This window comes from Mus caroli, unplaced genomic scaffold (assembly GCF_978045245.1).
Source record: "Mus caroli unplaced genomic scaffold, Mus_caroli_1 scaffold_2, whole genome shotgun sequence".
Classification (NCBI taxonomy): Eukaryota; Metazoa; Chordata; class Mammalia; order Rodentia; family Muridae; genus Mus; species Mus caroli.
Window position 1 is genome coordinate 113,183,180 of NW_028227257.1, and position 21,197 is coordinate 113,204,376.

Below are 21,197 nucleotides of genomic sequence, written 5' to 3' on the forward strand. Positions count from 1 at the left end.
GAGAAAGGGCCAGAAGGCTGGGCTCTCAATTCCAGCTGGTATCCTAGGCAGATTACTCTGATCCAGTCTGTATATTCTGGCGAACTTGCTAAAGTGAAGCAGTAGTGCCAGAATTGGATCGAGTCTGTGGGCTGCTCAGTGGAGTTAGGGAAATAGAAGAATTGTCTGTAATTGGAAAGGTTGCAATGTATGTCCTGTAAGTAGTATCAGAAAATGGAAATGGAAATACCTAATGCAACCATATATGGACATGTATTCACGTGGACTAGATCAGTGTTCTAAACAAGACTGCCTTGGATCTGAAAAGGGTAAAGTTTGTCAACACTCAGCACAGGATGAGTGCATCCGTTGAATGAACCAATTTCTTTTAAAGGAAATGAGAAAAAAAAAAAGCAAATTACAACTTAATTAAGTTTCAAAGGGTAACTTGGATATTTTCAAAAGACTGGATGAGATGCAAATAAAAAAGGACATGGTAATTATATTAAGCCCTATCTCACACAGATTGTTAATCAAAAAGTCTTAGAACTATATTGCCATTTTCTTATTGTCAACCCTGCCTTGTAAATTATAGACTCCCTGCTATCAAACAGACCTTATCAGTGGACTCCTTTAATACATAAACTGATGAGTCTGTGTGTGTGTGTGTGTGTTTGTGAGAGAGAGAGAGAAAGAGAGAGAGAGAGAGAGAGAGAGAGAGAGAGAGAGAGAGAGAGAGAGAGAGAGAGAGCACCCAGGTGGGAGAACAACAAACTCAAACTTGAAATTCTTCCATTAAGCTTAACAGTTTTCAACTAGGTAAAAAACAAAGCTGCTACATGGAAGTTTTTAATTTTTTTCAAATTTGGGAAATTCAGAGTAAGAGTTGGAATTCTGGAATGGAATAAACAGCAGGGACAGAACTTTTGTAAATAGCAGCAAATTATCTCTGAAGTTGGTGGACTTTCCCTGAAAAAGCAGACCTGCATGAAGGCAGCTTTCCTGTTCTCTGTAATCACAGGAGACAGCAGGCACCTGTGCTGACATTTTTTCAGGGACCTTTTCTGAAGCTATGGCTCCCGTGATCATTAGAGATTGTCGACTTTCGTTTTTCAGAAACTTGAGGAAGCTACACCTAAAAGACACCCACTCCTGGATAAAAGAAACCCCGTTCCAACTAAAAGCCAGACTGTGTCTTCCCTTCAAGCAGTGGGCAGTTTGCCACATTGCAGCCATGCGAAGCTCTGAGTGATATTTAAAAACGGATCTAGTTCTTAGCTGAAGCGTGGACACCAAGAAGGGAAAATACTCAAATATCAAGCGAAGAAGCAGAGAGATATTTAAACATACAATGCAGAATTTCTGATTTCTGCCCCAACATTTTCCATTCCCTTTTATATTGTCTAAAACTATCAACAGGTGTCCTTTCATTAAAAAGTAATCCATAATGCTAAATACAGTTGAAGTAAATATTTAACTTGTCTTTTGACACCTTAACACAAAATTTTAAAATGTTTCAAACAACCAACAGCTCTGTCAGTGACCAAATTGAGCTCTGGTAAAAATAAAATATCTTTCAGTTCGGCACCAGCTGGCTAAATTTAAACCCAGCATTATGCAACCTTAGAGAGTTCTTGCTTTCCCACCATGGTGTCTTAGGAGAATCTCTTAGACTGTCACTCCCAAATCACTTCAGTCTCTTAGCATCCAAATGCAGCCCAACAGGACCAAATTAACATGTTCATGGGCAATTGAAGACAGAAAAAAAAATCCACTTGAAAGTGTATATAGGGCTTGATACCCTCAAAGCACTATCTCAGTATACTCTGGGTTTGCAGTTACCGTAATTAGGGCTGGCAGATCCAACTGGAAGTGCTTTCCTTAATTCTGAAAAAACCTGGAAGAACCTGATTCTTTAATCCTTAACTTCAGTAAGACTCCCAGGGGACATAAGCCCACAGCTAGAGCAAGAACTACAAAAATCAAACTATGACTGAGAAGCAGAAACTTTCCTGCATTTCTCGGAGTGTGCTGAAACATTTGAAAACGTTCCAGGCTCCTCTTTTTCCTCATCAAACTTGATGAAATATCATTCGCATTTCTTAATCTGTATATTTTTCTCTCTGTGCACATGAGAGACAAAGCATTTTTCAGTTTCCCTTCTGGCTGTAAATTGTAGGATAACTTTTAAGTTGTGACTGGTTATTAAGCTCATTATTCTTTAAGGTTAAACATTAAAATAATGTATTGGAGAGAGATTTAACACATGAGGTTCTAAATTTCGTATCCAACAGTGCTAAGCACAATTCTAAGAACAAATTCAACTTGATCATCTTTTATATAATGACAGTTGACTTTCAGTCTTCACTGCTCTTTCAGGAAGAGTCGAACATTGTATAACCTTGGCACACACAGGACTATAGTACACATACCTTTGTACCAGAATTGACCCTAGCTCCGTAGAAATGCTCTATCGATTTGCAACTCTTCACTTGAAAGGCTCCTCCCTGTTTGACACACAGCAAATTTCCCAGTCCCCTGAAAGCAACCAGCAGAGTGGAGACCAGCTCCACCGAAGAGTCTATGAGGCAAGCAGGCAGGGCTGCTGAATTTATTTTAGCCCTGTGTCCAAAGGATGCAACCTAGCACCTATTTTTAGGAACTGAGCTCTGTCTAGGTGGGGCTTGAGTCAACCACTCCTTTCAGAAGTGAGTCTCTGAGGTCATACTGCTTAGTACTGTCCTGAGAAATGTATGCCTGGCTCTGACACATGTGTAGTCACTCAAACTCCCTTCCACAGCCACTATCACACCAAAGTCTGAACTTCTCAACATATTCTGAAAAATAAATAATGAATGAAGTGGGGTTATTAAAGGGCTTCAATTGCTTGCTTTTAAAAGATACCGTTACTCATTTAAGAGTAAAGGATTTGAAAACAAAGTACACAAAAAGTTGATCTTATTTATTCTGTTTGGGATAGTGATAATTAACTTGAAATCTTCGGAAGGGAACTTTGATTTTTGTTTTCTTTTCATTTCTATAGGAAGTAGGTGTTTCCTATGTGCAATGGGCTGGATCCTCCTATCTCAGATTCTATAGACTGAAATATTGGAGGATCACCCTGGGATCATCATAGATTTTTTTTAATTGACAATTTTCATATTCTCGGTTTGAAAAGCAATGTCTACTTTTCATGTCTTCCCTCATGAAGCACTCATACTGTAGTGTTTAGTAGGAAAGGGAAAGATAGAGCAGGCAGGGAAAGATTCATCTTATGTGCTCTTGAGAGAATTCTATTACATACCATTGCCACGGTACTTTCTCAGTAGACTCTGCTAGCCCAAATGGAGACAGAAGTTAGCTGATATTATCCTTCAGCTTCATAAAGCCACATTTTTTAGAATGCGTTAGAATGAAGAATCCTGCTCACCAACATTTCAACTCTTCTATAACTTCCCAGAGTTGTACCCTGTGTGTCCTATGTAGCTGGACTCACAAAAAACCCAAACAAAGGAAATTGTCTGCAACTTGAAGAGAGCATCTTACTTTTACACTGTTAATCGCACCCAAAACACAACTAAGCTTACAATTGATCATACTATGATCAATGAAGATAAGCATATATGTTTTTTTCATCTACAGGTTTTTATTAAAACTAGTGTAACTATTGATACTGCAGCTTCTTATCTCTACAAAAATCTTTATTCAATGGTCCTGAGTATTCCACAAGATTTTCCAGTGTAAAATACCTCAAGATTTATTGACCAGTATGTATGGTCATTGCTAGGCATGTGGTCACCAGAAATTTAAATTATTAATATTTAATGAAATTTTAATTTTCAGTTCCACACTTGTACTAACTATATCTCAAGTACCCAGTCTGCAACTGTGACATGTGTTTCTTCATTGTGAATGCTCTTATCACTTGGAAGAACCCCTCACCATTGCTCGTGTCATGTTGGATCTCAGCACAGGTTTACACAAACAGTGTTCTGTTACCTGGACAAGTTGAACATTCATATACATTCTAATACATTCATCTTTGATTAAATTAGGGTAAGTTCAAGAGTCTTTATATGGTTGTTACCAAGATTAAATGAGACAATAAATTAATTGTGCTTATAATATTACTACTCCAACATAATATTTCTCAGAAAATCATGTTAATGCACCATGTTCATAAGAAAGAGACAGTATATCAAAAATCATAAGTTATGAGACTGATCTTAATATATAAATGCGGTCAACTTTATTATTTTTATTATTTTATTTGGTTATTAATGATACTGTTTGCAATAAGGTAAATTGCTCAAATATCTGATGTTAGGATTTGTCATCTCTCTTGCTCAAATGAACTCTTTTTTATTTTAATGACTAGTTTCTTGATTTAATTCCTCTGGTTTCATTCACAATGATCTCCTCTCATTATTTCTATTTTTGGCTTTTCAGGGAAAATGTTTCTGATTTAAATACTTGTACAACCTATGAAAAACCAATGATTAAAATAAACATACTTAGCTTGATTTAAATCCTCTACAATGCATATATGTATTGAGCTATCGCGCAATATCCACTCATATGTAGAACTTTCATTATTATATACATTGGTTAAAACAATTGAATTAAAAAATTCAAAATGAACCAAGGAAATTAACATTCATCACCTGAGGTGATGTGGACGACACTTCATACCATTTACCATCAGGAAAACGCAAGTAACAGGAGTGAGGTATGACTGCATAACTGTTAAAATGACTGATGTATACAGTACATGAAAATACCAAATGTCTACAAAGATTCAGTGCACTGGGACCCTTTACCCACTCCTGATCCAATGAGAGAGGAAGATCCTTGGTTGTTGGTTTTTTAGGACACATGTATTCTTACTTATAGCCCAGCTTAAAGTTAAAATGACACGTCTACCCAGAAGTCTGCAAGTAGATATAGACAAAAAAGGTATTTACCAAAATTTGGAATAAATTTACCTGTCCTTCACTGATCAATACAATCTTGCACAGTTAGAAATTAGAATGCTATTCAGTGCTACAGAAAGACATCAAGGAAAATCAAACAGTAAATCTAGTGAAAAAATCTGCATACTATATGGATTCAATATTAGTGCATTCTAGAAAAGGCAAAACTATGGAAAAATAAAAGTTTTTAAGGGTAAATGGAGGGACACTAGGCTGAAATAGAAGCTCTTTCTGAATGACACTGTACTAGGGTTGTGTGTTATTATACACTTGTCAATCCCAGCGAATGTACAATTTCAATATTAATGTATAGACCTCTGTCATCTAAGTGTCTCAGTGTGGATTCATCAAAATCACAAGAAAGATTCAACTCTGCTTAAGGACAGTGACGATATGGTCTATGTAGGAGGAGGTGGATGGAAAACTTTGTCCATTCTCTTCAGTTTGTTATGAATCTAAAATCTTTTTAAAAAGTACTGTACAAGACATTTAATATATGTTCTTATTTCTGTAATTTTTCCCCTTAAAAATAACATCTGGACTATATAAAAGGGTTATGTTATAGATTTGATTTGTGTTATTTACATTTATTTCATCTTGCTCTCAAAAGAAAACAAGAAATTGACACTATTATTTCTAATAAAACTGAAGATTAGGAAAGTTAAATAACTTTTTCAAAGATAAAGTTAATAATAAGTGAAAAACAACGGGCATTGATCTTAATTCTGCTGACTCCTTAGTTACACGTTTTCAAAGACATTATTTATACTGACTATAATTTAAAAGTTCCCAAAAGCTCAGAATACCCAAGATACAATTCACAGACCACATGAAGCTCAAGAAGAAGGAAGATCAAAGTATGGATGCTTCATTCTTTCTTAGAAGGAGGAACAAAATACTCATGGGAGGAAATACAGAGACAAAGTGTGGAGCAGAGACTGAAGGAAAGGCCATCCAGAGCCTGCCCCACCTGGGGATCCATCCCATATACAGTCACCGAACCCAGGCACTATTGTGGGTGCCAAGAATTGCTTGCTGTCAGGAGCCTGTGTCATAAGAGGCTCTGCCAGAGCCTGACAAAGACAGATGCAGATGCTCATCGTCAACCATTGGACTGAGCATGGGGTGGCCAATGGAGCAGTTAGAGAAAGGACTGAAAGAACTGAAGGGGTTTGCAACTCCATAGGAAGAACAATATCAACCAATCAGATCCCGCCCCAGAGCTCCCAGGGACTAAACAACCAACCAAAGAGTACACATGGAGAGACCCATGGCTCCAGCCACATATGTAGCTTGTTGAGGAATGCCAGGGTGGGGAGGCAGAAGTGGGTGGGTGGGTGGGTGGAGGAACACCCTCATAAAAGCAGGGGGAGGGATGGGGTAGGAAGATTCTGGGAGGCGGGGGAAGTTGGGAAAGAGGATAACATTTGAAATGTAAATTTAGAAAATCAAATAAAAATGTTCCAAACATTATTATGTGTCATGGTAATAAGCTTTGTGAGGAACAAAATCTTCATTATATTAATAGGAGATGAGGCAAAGGCTTAGTGTATGCCAGCAATAGCTATGCTCTCTGTGCAGGGCAGGAGGTAAGCTACTTGGTCCTTATACAGACAGGAAGTGCCTGTTTTATAGTTGGGTCAACTATATTTAAGTTACTATAACTGAAAAATCCGGACCAAAGGGGTCTATCTAACACTTTTGTAATTAAAATACATAATTTATTACTCAGCATATATAACATACTTGCATACTAGTTGCAACAAAGCAGTCTGCTTTGAACACCATAGGAGTCATATTGACCTATTCGGGCATTTTTTTTGAACAGGAAAAAAAGGCTTAGTAAAATGAATTGTGGCTAAAAGTTGGGTAATTACCTTTACCTATTCAAGTTCAATCACATTAAAAGTATATCATGAATCTAGGAAAGCATGATAAGGTTGTTATGTATATATGATTCACTTAAATCATTTCTCATAATCTATGTAGAGTGATGATGTACTTGACAATACAAACTAGGGACCTTCAGAGAATGAAATCAGCACTATTAATAACCGTGCCAACACACAGTGTAAACTGGGCTGTCTGGGACAAAGACATCTGTAAACGCTTGACTAATAAGCCAAATGTAGGCCCTCTTGACTCACAATGTGAGTACACATTGAGAGATTTGCAAATGATCTTTCACTCAATAAGAAAAAAAAAATAGTTTTCTTACTGACCACTTTATAGTAGATCATCTCTATACTTTAAATTTGATTATATATAAATCTTCTAATAAAGAATGGATGGATGACTGAACCCTAGAGAATATTTTAATTTGATCCATGAAAAAGAAATACTAAAATGAGAAAGGTTTTTAGTTAAAGTGGCAAGGAACACACATGCTGGATATGCTTTTATAAACAGCCAATTAAAATAGAAAAAAAGGACATATATAACACAATGGATTGCTTGAGACAAAGGCAGAGACAGTGATGACTGGCACATAAAGGAGTGTGGCAACCAATTATATGAAAGTTCTCTTACATTAGAAGAAAATTGAAATTTTCCTGGATTTCACACTCTAGTTCATAGGATACCTTTACCTTAAGATCACCTAAGTCTTAGCTGACATTCTGTTGTATATTCAGTATGTTCATTTAACCTGTCTTTAACAGGCACCAAACTCTAACACTATTTCTGATGCTATGTTGTTCTTGCAGACAGGAGCCTAGCAAGACTGTCCTCTGAGATGTTCTACCAGCAGCTGGCTGATACAGATGCAGATACTTACAGCCAACGTTTGTACTGAGTTTGGAGACGCCTATGGAAGAATTAGGGGGAAGGATTGAAGGAGCTGAAGAGTATGGCTACCCCAGAGGAAGACCCACAGTGTCAACCTACCCATACCTCTGGGAACTCCCAGAGACTAAGCCACCAACCAAAGAACAAACACAGCCTGATCTGAGGTGCCTAGCACTTATATAGCAGAGGACACTGCCTTGTCTGGCCTCAGGTGGAGAGGGTGAACCTAATCCTATAGAGACTAGATGTCCCCAGGAGAGGGCATGATGGGGAAGAGGTGCCCCTTTCAGAGGGCAATATGAGGAGGGATAAGTTGAAGATCTCTGGGAGGGGGTGACATTTGAAATGTAAGTAAATAAAATAATAAATTAAAAAGAGAACAATATAACAACCAAACTTACTTTTTACCTCCCTTGGATTTCCCATAATAACTCATTATAACCTAAGCTAAAATATAGATTAACTTTTATGTACTCTTTCATACCCTGATTCAGACAGCAATGTGTATGTGTGTGTGTGTGTGTGTGTGTGTGTGTGTGTGTGTGTGTGTGTGTGATGGGAATCATTTGCTGAAAAAGGCAAATGGTTTGAAAATAATCTTTTACACAAATATCTGTCACAAATGTTTAAAACAGAATATAGATATAACTTAAGGGCTATGTTTACATCATTGAGTGCTTGGGAATCAGGTGGATTAAATACTTTAAGCCTTTGTAAAAATTCTATGAAATATTTTATAAACTATCCCTTGTCTTTTCCCTACAGTACAGATGTTGTTTGTACTTCTAAATAAACACAGTGCACAATTGTTTGTAATAGAGAGAATTAAAGGTAACCATAGGGATAGTTAGATATAAAGCAACCAGGGATACATAGGGAATGTGGATAGATCCATATTCACACATCAGAAAGACTCCAGACAAGGCAGAAATCACAAACTACAGACAGATGGAAGTCTTTGGGAGAGTAGTGGAGAATTAAAATTCAGGTTTACTCTTGGTCATATTAATTCATGGGAAAGTGATAAATTTTTATTCCTTAATGCTATCCTGACACATTTTGGTGTCTTCAGGGCTATCCTTAATGTATTTAACCAATTAAATGATAGATATGATAGATGAAATATGCTGAAGTTTGTATGGAGTTTCCAGTAGTGTTTATCATTAAGAGCAGTAAATGCTAGTAATACTTTGGATAAGATAAGATATAGATCACTCTCAGTGTCACAGAAGGACAAAGTTTTCCCAAAAGGGAGAAAAGGCTTTGGGACCACTCCATGTTGCTAGACAAAAACTAAGTGTTCTTTCACCAAAATTGTACAATATAACTTCAGGACTGTTACAAACTACGTGGTTAATGCATCCATATCACAACATTCCTGTTAACATCTACCTCCCTCTGGACAGAAATTTAGAGCTTGGTTGCTAGTTTCCCAAGAAGTGGCTTCAGATTGTATACAACAGAACTCTACAACAGTTCTTGTTACTTTTCAAGTTTTTTAGCCTAAAGCAAGGCTGTAAGATATGGGGTAGATATTTTAAGACCTATTAGCAAAATTTTAAGGCCTCGAATATTAAAGAATTTGAGTGTAACTGAAAGAAAAGAGAAGAAAAACATGTATATTGAAGTTGTAGGATGTATTTAGTGACAGTAGAATAAGACAAACTGTTATACCTCATCTGAAAGAATGCCACATGTACCAATTTTGGCCAATAAATATAAAAAATAAATAAATTCAGATAGCATTGCTCATCTGCTGGATGAGGGGCGTAAATAGAATAGCTCTTAAAATTACATAATCTTGAACTAACTGGAAAATATAAAGAAATTGGTCTCATAGAAGTTGGGAGTGTAATGGCTGGAGAATGTAGGCAGTCTATGTATGGATATGCACCTATCATAACAAGAATGTTGTCACAGTTTACTAACAATGGCAAAATGTATGAGACTGCACAAACAATTAGTTATAGATGACTGTTGGCATATTTGTTTATTATTTTGTTGGGTTCTTATACCTTTACCATTCAACTCTTATTTCACCCTAATTTCTTCTGACCGCCTAACCCTAGGTAGGAGAGAAATAAGGTTAGAGGGGAAAGGATTAATAGACCTCTTTCTAGGCTACTTCCTGCTGATTAGGGCAGTAAGGTTCCTTAGGGTGAGTCTGATCTTTGTGGTCAGAATATCCAGCAGTCCAGAAAACCAGCAAATCAAGAATCTGCCAGTCCGGCAACAGCAAACGCAGCAAGAAATGTAGCAGCAAGATAAACCAGCAGCAGCAGACGCAGCAGCAGGGGGAGTAGCAGCTGATACAGGCCCTCTCCACAGAACGCAGAATTAAACTATCTGTAGACAGCAAAGCAATCGTGCCCTGTCTAGAGCATGAGACAACCGCAGTTAACGACTGTGGACAAACTGAAGCAGCCACATATCTCACACCTGGGATTAAAACAAAACCTATTCACATAACTTGGTTTTTAAAGAAACCAAAATAACTCATTACAGGTGACAAGAACCAACTTTTAGAAAAATAGAAAAGGTATATTGGAAGTTTCATCATAAATAATGTTTCGAGAGGTAATGTAATGTGTAATTTTAAAATTATATAATTCAATTTAAGCATGTATGAAACATTACATGCAAGAAAACATAAGAGTGTATCAATATAATTTTAGTTATTATAAGCAAGGCAGTTAAAAAATTATGATACTTTTAAATAACTGATAATTTTTATAAACCTGATTTCCAAGGAGATCTGGAGATTTGCTTCTTAGAAAATAGATGTTTCTACAAAAATAATAGGATGAATTGAAAACATTTAAAAATATATAAAAGTAAAATATACTGGGAATATGTAACTCAGTAAGAAAGTTGAAAGATATTTGCAATAGTAGAGAATAGATATAATTAATTAATTAATCCCACTCAATGAAATGTGGGAAAACATTAAATTCTATATTGTAGAAGCAAAGTTAATGATGAGAAAGATTACTTAAACAGTGGTGAGCATGAAGGACAGATATATAATTAAAGAAATATAACATTTTTTAAGGAAAAAAGAAATAGCAAGAAAACAAATAATTAAACCTCAAAGAATAGAGAAAGGTAAAGATTTGAGGTGAAAAATTTGAAGGTTCATCAAAGTACCCAGACTAGGTGTCTCTTGAAAAATGGAGGAAAAAAATCAACAATACTGTGAAAGATAGTAAAAGGGAAGTGGCCAATTAAAAATGGAAAAACACTTAAACAGATAATTCATAAACAACACAAAAATGTAAAACAAACATACTAAAATCAAGAACAAAAAAGCATATTAAACCTACTTTACAACCTATGGAAAGTATATAACAACATTGCTCATCTGGAGAATGAATTGCAGCTAACTCTACAATAAAATAAGACTTCTTTCTACGAGGTTGGTTAAATATCAGCAGTAGTTGTTAACGATGATGTGGAAGATTTACAAGAAATGAATTTCTCTCATACTTTCTGATAAGAGTGAAAATGGCCAAGGCATGGTGGGAAAGGATTCCATGGTCCTCTAACTTTTAATCAGTATTTTATCTTAGCATATTTCCAATACAGGATGGAAATCCAGGTCCCCCCGATCTATGTAAGATAGTTTTTTAACAGCTTGGCTATCAACGATAAACAAACAAGAAACTGCCTGATCATCAGCTATCGAGAATGAAATAACAATTATGGGTATTTTTGAGAAATAATGTTACATCCAAAAAGAAGAGGGCTGACCCAAACATATGTCACATTAGATAAATTGCAAAAGCATGTAGAATGAAAGGAGAATTTAACAACTGAACTTTATGGAATTCCAGAATAAGAACAAACTGATACAGGCGATTAAATCAAATTGTCATTACTTCTGGCTTGAGTTTGGTTGATTGGAGGTGGGTACTAGAGAACATTTTGGACAAAGAACCTGGCTGAAATGAGCTAATGCTCATGGAATTGGGTGTATGCTAAAGGCTTGGTTAGCAGCTAGTGGCTTGCGGAGGTTCTAATCATAGCTACATGATGAATTCAAAGCTAGATAGACTTTTAGGGAACTCAGCGTGGCTGAAGTAGATCATTGGAGGGATGAGTTAATAGGATCTGTTTTATCTCTAGCCCTTCCTGTTTTGCCTTTCCCCACCTCCTGTCTCCTACATGACCTCATGGTCTACCTTAATGCACATTCACTAAGAAATAATAGAGTCAAATGCCAATTTCCTGTAACCTGTAGAACTGTCAGTTAAAATACATTTCAGCCCCCTTTCACTTGCTTTTCTCATATACTGTTGCAGTGGTGAAAGTGGCTAACATATGTGCTTATGGTTAAGGTGTTTTATGTATCATTCTGTTTAACTTGGATCTCAATAAAAAGTGAATAGAATTATCAATTAAGTAAATTTTGTAAAACATAGGACCAGTTAAGTGTGTATGTGTGTGTGTGTGTGTGTGTGTGTGTGTGTGTGTGTGTGTAGTGTAGTGTGTATGTGTAACTGTATGTATATGTATGTGTGCATTAGTGTGTGGAGGTCAGTGTTCAACCTTCTATGTAATTTCCCCTTGATTTTTGAGACTGTATCACAAATTGAGATATAAGAGTTACTATTTAGATTAGAATGTCTAAATAGTGACCACTAGGGATCTCTCTGTTTCCATGTTTACTGCTCTGGGATTATCAGTCCAGTCCTTGTGTATTTTTTTTTTTTTCTGTAAGTTTTCATGAGTTTCCGGAGATTGGCTTGGGTCCTCACATTTCTGTTGTAGACACTAACAATTATTTCTCCAGCTTCCATACCAGTTTTTAACAATGCAGTTTAGTATAGATTTAGTAACATACACATAAACACAGAACAGAAGTCTGGGAAGAATGAATTTGTGTTTTTCTTTGGAGGATATATCACTGATGATGATAATGTGTGAAATGTTCTCTATTTTTCAACAGAGTGAAAGTGATAGGCAGTTGGCCCTGCATCTAAGGACTGGATCTGTGCATCAGACAACGTCTGATCATAAATACTTTGAGCGAAAGTCTAGTTCCAGAATCTTTAATGGCCTCCTTAGAAGTCTGTGAGGGTGCAAATGCCTATGTACAGACAAACACTCAAAACCACATAAAAATAAATAAATCTTAAAGAAAATGAAAGTGTACAGAATGGTCTCCATAGGCTACATGTAAACACTCTCATATTTTATACAAATGAACCGAGCATCTGTGGGTTTTGGAATCTGTAGAAGGTCCTGTTACCAAAGCCCCATTTTTTTAAACAAAATGTTTCTATTGGGTTTAAAACAACATGGATGCTCACAGCCATCCATTAGACTGAGCACAGGGTCCCCAATGGAGGAGGTAGAGAAAGGACCCAAAGAGCTGAAGGGGTTTGCATCCCTATAGGAGGAACAACAATATCAAACAACCTACACCCAGAGCTCCCAGGGACTAAACCACCAACAAAAAAGTGCATATGGTGGAACCCAGGGCTCCAGCCACATCTGTAGCAAAGGATGGACTTATGGGACATCAATGAGAGGAGAGGCCCTTGGCCTTGTGAAGGTTCGATGTCCCAGTGTGGAGGAATCCCAGGACAGGTAAGCAGGAATGGGTTGGTTAGTGAGCACGGGGAGGGGAGATGGGATAGGGTAATTTTCAGAGGGGAAAGGAGGAAAGGTGATAAAATTTGAAATGTAAATAAAGAAAATATCTAATAAAAAATGTGAAGACATAAACAAACAAACAAAAAAACTAACATGGAGACACAGCAAACAGAATAAACACTTTTTTTCAAGTAGGAACCATGTGGTTATTTGTCACCAGATGTGACAGTGTATGTACACTGCAGATAAACTTACTGTGGACTCTCATTTTTATGTCTTATTTCCCTATTGTATTTTTGACATGAGAAAAAAGGGCCTAGATTGTTTACAGACTGATTTATGAATCATCTCCTCTCCAGGTTCTCATCTGTCATCTCTGCTCTCTAGTGCACATGCTGCAGACATTCTGAGGGCTGTCTGATCTTTGTTCATTTAGGAGTAGCTGGTTTATACGTCCAAACTTCTTCTATCTCTTAAATTCTCCATTCTAGATATTTAAGGTATTTTAATGAGGAAAGTAGCTCACTAACCTGTGACAGTAAATGATAATCTAGAAATGAGTGCTATGCACGGGTTCCTCACATGCTAGGCTTATTGAAATCATCACATAGTCCAATCTGCATGAGAAACATATGCAGTAATACATGGTTTGGCTTTTCTTCGTATGCTTGCTTAATGAATTAGCAGAGACACAAGAATTTTGTGTATATTGACCAATACATTTAACCCAAGTTTAATAGTCAAAACTTGATCCAAATAGACTTACACCCAATTCAGTTCTGCCAGTTATCATAATATCAGCATTACTCTCTGTACTAATGGAGAAAGCATTAAGCTTTGCATTGTCATCCAGGAATGATTGCATAAAATTATTTTTAAATGAGTTCGTCAAAGATGTAATAAAATTGTATTCTTATACTGCTACAGCTTGGCAACCAAATGGCACAAAGCCATTAAGTGTTCTTAATGTACTAACACACTGGTTGTCATTACACCACTATCTGCTCCCAAGCCACCCTCTGAGGCTCAGCTTGTAATGTCAGAACATTCCTCCTTGGAGAGAAAGCAAAAGTGAGAAGCTTTGTGGAGATAGGAAAGGGCCTGGAGGGACACTAGAGAGAAATGGCTCTTGGTTTCCGTAACATTTCTCCTGAAGTTCCCTGCAGTATGAGCTGGGTACTGGCATCTGGCAGCTCTCCATGGTCCCTCCTCAGCACCCTGAAGAATGACTTCTTAGGTCTACTCCCAGTGCAGACTCCCAGCTGAGGGCTTCCTCACACAGTGTATCTCACTGAGACCTTTTGCAGTGAAGCCTGGGATGCTGACACTAGACAAGAGAGTCCTATTTTAGATTCTGTTTCGCTTGTATTACATGTTGCACTTGATGATCAGTATTAATTGTCAACTTGATGGAGACTAGTATCAATCTGTGAAAAGAAAACTTGATTATGTTGATAGATATGAGAAGACCCATCTTAATTGTGGAAGACACCAGTCTCTGAACATGTGATCTGATCCTGAACTGAATAAAAATAGAAAGTCTGAGTTCAACACAAGAAACCAAGCAATCATCACTTTGTGCTTCTTGCCTGTGGGTACATTGTGAACAGCTCCCTCGAGCTCCTGTAGCTGGCACTATCTAGCAGGATGTACTATAACTTGGAACTGTGAATCAATGCAACACCACTTCTCATAAGTTGCTTTTGTGGGTTCATTTTACCACAACAACAGAGTATCCACATTACCCTTAGAACTGGTAGCTTCTTCCTGTACCTGTTATTAGAGATCTCTTATTCTTTTATAGCCAACCTCCAGTTCTTCCAAATACTACTATTGTTGTCTTAAATACATTTTTTCAAGTAACACTATGCTTCTTGCCCCTTAGTTTGAAAGTTTCTGTCAGAGGCTAAGTGCAATAATATTTAAATGGCTATATTTGTGATCTAATATTTTATATTTGGAGTTGTTTGTATTTGTCCTGGTCTTAAACACACCCAAGCTTCAATTATTTTCATTTATAAGCTGGGATAATAACACCTAAGTCAAAGAATAAGATACAAATAACAAAGAGTTTGGGAATGCTTCATATTGTAAACATTATAAATGGGAAATAAAAGAAAATACTGAGAAAACTTTGTAGCTCCTGACAATAGTACTCCAAGGCACATTTCAGTTAGGTGTTTCAGCTGTAGTTTTTAAAGATTGCAACAAAAGGAAGCAACATAATTATCAATTATACTTTTGTTAAACTCAAACACAATCTGTTGATTCTAGAGGCAAACGCTGCTTGTGATACAGAATAAGTAGAGCAACATGTTAAAGCATTTCATTTTTGTGAATAACTTCATATTCATGCACTTTATTTTCAGAGAAGGGAAATATCTATCACATTTTTGTCCACTTTTAATAATTTCTTTTATACTATCTTTACTATATTTTCAAGTAGATACCAAGCTAAACAGTACTAACATGGCTAAGATGAAACTACATAATTTTCTTCTTTCATCAGTGCATATATATATATATACATATATATGTATATATATATATGTGTGTTAAATATATATTGACTATTATAATATTATTAGTAATGATTATCAATTACTCTGTCAAAATTCATTGTTTTCTTTCAAATTGCATTGAAGTAATGGTGATGTGCAGATACTGTTTGCCTTTCAAGACCACGTCATGGTGAGTATAGAAGACATTTTAAGTCTACTGTATTGGAAGACCAAAGCATGAATGAGAACGTGTCATAGATGTGGACCTTTAAGAAAACTAACTGGATGTCTACATTCAGAAGAATGCAAATAGATCTACATGTATCATTCTGCACAAAACTCAGGTACAAGTGGATCAAAGACCTCAACATAAAACCCGATACACCAAGTCTTATAGAAGAGAAAGTAGGAAATAGATCTGAAGTCAGTGGTATAGGAGACAATTTTCTGAACAGAATACCAATGGCTCAGGCTGTAAGATCAACAATTGATAAATGAAACCTTTTCATGAAACTGAAAAGCTTCTGTAAGGCAAAGAACAATGTCAAAAGGACAAAACAGCAGCCTACACACTGACAAAAGATCTTCGCTAACGCTACATCTGACAGAGGGCTAATATCCAAAATATGAAAAGAACTGAAGAAGTTATACTCCAACAAACAAAATAACTCAATTTTAAAATGGGATACAGAGCTAAACAATGAATTCTCAACAGAGGAAAACTCCAATGGTTGGGAAAAACTTTAATAATCAAAATCCTTATCATCAGGCTAATGCAAATCAAAACCACTCTGAGATTCTACCTTACACCCATCAGAATATCAAAACCTCAAGTGACAGCCCATGCTGTAGTGGATGTGGAAAAATCCCACTCTTCCATTGCCTGTGTGATTGAAAATGACTCTGGAAATCAATCTTGTCATTTCTCAGATAATTGGAAATCATTCTACCTAAAGACTCAACCTTTCTGCTCCTGGGCATATACCCAAAAGATGTTCCACCATACCGCAATGACACATGTTCTACAGTGTTCATAGCAACTTTATTTGTAATAGCCAGAAACTGGAAACTGGGTCAGCTGTGGGGAGAGACAGGAGAGAGACTCAACTGGTCAGGAGAATGAATGGAAATCTGCAGCTGCCAGGGGTGGGGCAGGGCATGGGGGAAATCTTTAGGAAGTTCCAGAGACCTGAGACATGGGAGGCTGCCAGGAGTCAATGCGGATAACCTTAGCCTAAATGCCTAACAGTGGGAAACATGGAACCTGAAGATGTGCCAGGCAGGAACCCCAGTGGAGATAGAAAGACACCAACTCAACTACAAAACTTTTGGCCCCAAATTTTTCCCGTCTAATAGCAATGCAGACACAAAGATGCAGCAGAGACTGAAGGAATGGCCAACCAATCATCAGATCAACTTTAAACCCAAACCATGGGCAAGCACCAATCCATGACATTATTAATGATACTCTGTTATGCTTGCAGACAGGAGCATAGCATAACTGTCCTCTGAGATGCTCTGTTCAGCATCTGACTGAAATGGTTTCCAACAGCCAAACATTGGAGGGAGGTCAGGGACTCTTAGGAAGAACTGAAGGAAGGATTGAAGGCCCTGAACCAGACAGGGACTCCACAGGAGGACCATCAGAATCACATAACCAAGACCTCTGTGAGCTCTCAAAGTCTGAACCACCAATCAATGAATGAAGCCCCTGGCACATATGTAGCAGATGTGCTGCTCAGTCTCCATGTGGGACCCCCAGCAACTGGAGCAGAGGCTCTCCCTAAAGCTATAGCCTTACTGTGTTATCTCTTCCCCAGTAAGTCTGCCTTGTCTAGTCTCAGTTGGAGAGGATACACCTAAACTGACCAGGTTGGGAGGATACCAGGGGGCCTCACTCTCTCAGAAGTGAAGGGGAGGGGAATGGTGAGGGTCTTTATGAGGGAAGGATCTGGAAAGGAGGAGCATTTGGAATGTAAAGGAGACTATGGGACTCCTTACTCTGAGAACTGAGAGTGAGCTTGATCTTAGGACTCTTTTCCTCCTGTTGGATCTCCATGTCTGACTTGGATATGAATGTTTTTTCTTCATCATATTGTATTTTATTCTCTAATGAGAGACAGAAAGGGAGAAGATCCAGAGAAGAAGGGAGATGGGGAGTGAATGGAAGGGGTAGAGGGGGGGAAAACTATAATCAAGTTATATTGTATTAGAAAATAATCTAATTTTTAAAAAAAATTAACAAGAGGAAAGTACACAAATTAATTAAAAAATATATATTTTAAATTTCACACAAGAAACCTTATAGGAAATTGAAAACTCCAAGAATTAATGAAAATGTATGTGTTTTATAGTTTGGTTTTGTGGTGTGTAGAAAATCCAAGAGAAATATGAATGAATCAATGTACACATATAATCACCTAAGTAGTACAGAACAAATTAATTCTTTCTACAAAACATTAAAAGAAAACACTAACTTAAAACATCCCCATTTTTTTTGTCTTTTATGCCAGCTGAACTTTGTCATCCTTTTTAGTTATATGGAATATTTCGTGATAATTGATAAGCGGGCTTATCCAGCCACTCCCTGATATGATAGACACACATACTGTATTAATTTTTCTTCATAGAAATCAATAGTGTCACCTACAAAGCACATCCTTTATTACCATATTCAAGTGCAGCTCTTCTTTTAGGCAAATAGATAAAGGTTGAGTATGTGACTGAATGGCATTTTGAATATTAATTAAACAAATATCTCCCAAGAGATGATCCTATTTTTGTACTAGTACAAAGACATTTCTGTACAGATTCCACAACCACACATTATTATTAACAGTCCTACGTCATTGCTCTTCAAATGAGAGAGTCTGTGTCTGAGGATTATGGTAATGTTTATTGCTTTAATTATTAATAGTGCTGTTCACATTTTTCCTACCATTTTATCTGTTTCTAATTTCGATTTGGCTCTTAACCATTACCTAATTTTATATCTGATTTTTTTTATTGATAGTCCCATATTGATATGTTGATGTCTATAAGTATTGGGAAACTTATTCTTTCTATTTTTCTAGTCTTTTAGTAGCAAATATGTTGGTCATGGAGCCGAAGCTTAAATGTATTTATGGTAATTTATTCTTCTATTACCACTTTAGAGATTCTTTTTCTAGAATTCCTTATAAATGCTCTATGAAGCACATCATTTTCAGCAGTTTTTTTTTGCTATTATTTATTACATTGCTGAGATTTGAGTTCTTATATTAAAACCATGTGAAGTTTAAAACCATATGAAATGAGTTTTGTGTATACTCAAAGAGAAATTATGGTGTTCATTTTAAGTTCTAATGACTCATCTCAGGGATACTATGACACCGTAGTTTCATTCCTACAGAGAGTTGCTGTTTTCATCCGTTTAATGAATTTATTACAAATTCAGGAATGGACAGGTGGTGTGAGATCTATCCAAGACCTCAATTCTGAGTGGGGTTTGACTGGAAGCCACTAGTCCTTGCTTTAAGAGTTATTTAGAAAAGTTTTTTTTTTTCTGAGTATTTCAGCCAAATGTTAGACACAACCATATGCTTAGTCTATCTCAGGTTCACTTACAGCTTATTGGAGTTTTCAGCTTTATAACTTGTTTCTGATCCAGCTCCTCATTCTACATAAGCTCAGAGCCTAGCATCCTAAATCAATTTCATGCATTCATCCCTGAATTCAAAACTCTGGCTATTGAGATAAACAGAGATGGGGCTGGTGAGATGGCTCAGCGGGTAAGATCCTGAGTTCAAATCCCAGCAACCACATGGTGGCTCACAAACATCTGTAATGAGATCTGAGTCCCTCTTCTGGTGTGTCTGAAGACAGCTACAGTGTAGTTACATATAATAAATAAATATTAAAAAAATAAAATTAAAAAAAGATAAACAGAGAAATAAACAGCTTTTATACTTCCAGCGTTGCTAGGTTTGTACTTTGATTATATGCTCAAATCTTATTCAGTAGATATCCTCTACCTTCCAAAGAATTAGTCATATAAACATTATTCAACATTTTTGGTACTTCATGACTGAATAATTTCAAAAAGTATAGTCCATATTATTTCTAGGAAATAAATATTTTTAAACATTTGCAAATATATTTTTATAGCAAGGATCTTCTATATTTTTTAATTACTATGTGCTCTGTATGAAATAATGTAATCAAAATATGTGAGAGTTTCTATACAGACCTTAATAATAGTTCATAAACAGGCCTAGGCTAGCTAACTTTCATCTCAGACTTGAGAAAAATGAAAAGTTTATATTTTATTTAAGACCTATTACTCTGTGTCTTCAGAAGTAGACGAGAACACAACAGGCTTCCAGAGGATTCTGGCGCATGCTTAGTTTAGGAGTCAATGTCCTAAAATATAGTCAGTTTACATAACTGTAGGATGTTTCTTCAGGATTATATATACCTGCTTCCACTGCTTGGTTAACATTTTATTTGTTAATTTAGAAACATTAATATTTTAATGAAACAAAAAATTAATCATTTTATTTTTTTCAAAGAACAGTATAACCACCTAAGTACACGGGCTGATCTCATGTCTTCTGCATTTCATGTTGTCATTGGAAATTTTGGTTCTTATTTGAACCCATGAATTTGAGGTCCTCAAGATTCCCTTTAGACCACTCACTCACAGAACTCAGGAAAACCTTTACCCTCAGTTTTTCTTTATACAGCAGAAGTACACAGATTAAACCAGGCAAATGGAAAGCATGCATAGGGTAGAGTGCAAGAGAAATCAGGAGCTGCTAGCTGGGTGGACACTGATTAATCTCTCACCGACAATTGGTGAAAATGCGTCTGGAGTAGGACCAACTGGAGAGAAAATCTACAATTACAAATTTTATATCATTTCTTCCATTTGGGATTGTGTGTGCGTGTGCGTGTGCGTGTGTGCGTGCGCGTGTGTGCGCGTGCGCTGTGTGTTTCTGCGAATGTAAAATTTCATGAAATTCTGCACATATCAGATTTCTAGAGGACATTTGACCCAGAGTCTATGGGGTTTTTTTGGATACACATTTGTATCAGAACGTTGTTTCCTCCATGCCTGGAAGCTTCTGGAAAGTCCCATTGCTGTGTGGATTAATGAAGGACGTCATCCCCCTCCTTCCTCATTTCCTTAATCATTAGAACACTAGAACCCTTGATTTTAACACTTGTACAGCCTTTCATCTCCAGACTTTTTTTATACTTGCCTTTTGGATAAGCCCATGCCTTTCTCTCCTTCTGTTTATTCCTCTAGAATTTGTATTAGCTTATATTTTCACTATTTATCAAACATTTCACTCCTCTAGTTGAAGTGTTCACAAAT

The 21,197-nt window shown here is 36.7% G+C and overlaps 1 protein-coding gene across 2 annotated transcripts in view; it reads right to left on the reverse strand.

Moving 5' to 3' along the window:
• Positions 1-2,572, reverse strand: part of Xirp2 (xin actin binding repeat containing 2) — a 79,379-nt gene extending 76,807 nt beyond the window's left edge. For both annotated transcript variants that reach the window (XM_021152794.3, XM_021152804.3), the window contains exon 1: positions 2,412-2,572. The gene's annotated coding sequence lies outside the window, so the exon portion shown is untranslated. The remainder of the gene's footprint in view (positions 1-2,411) is intronic.
• Between the last annotated feature and the right edge of the window lie 18,625 nt (positions 2,573-21,197).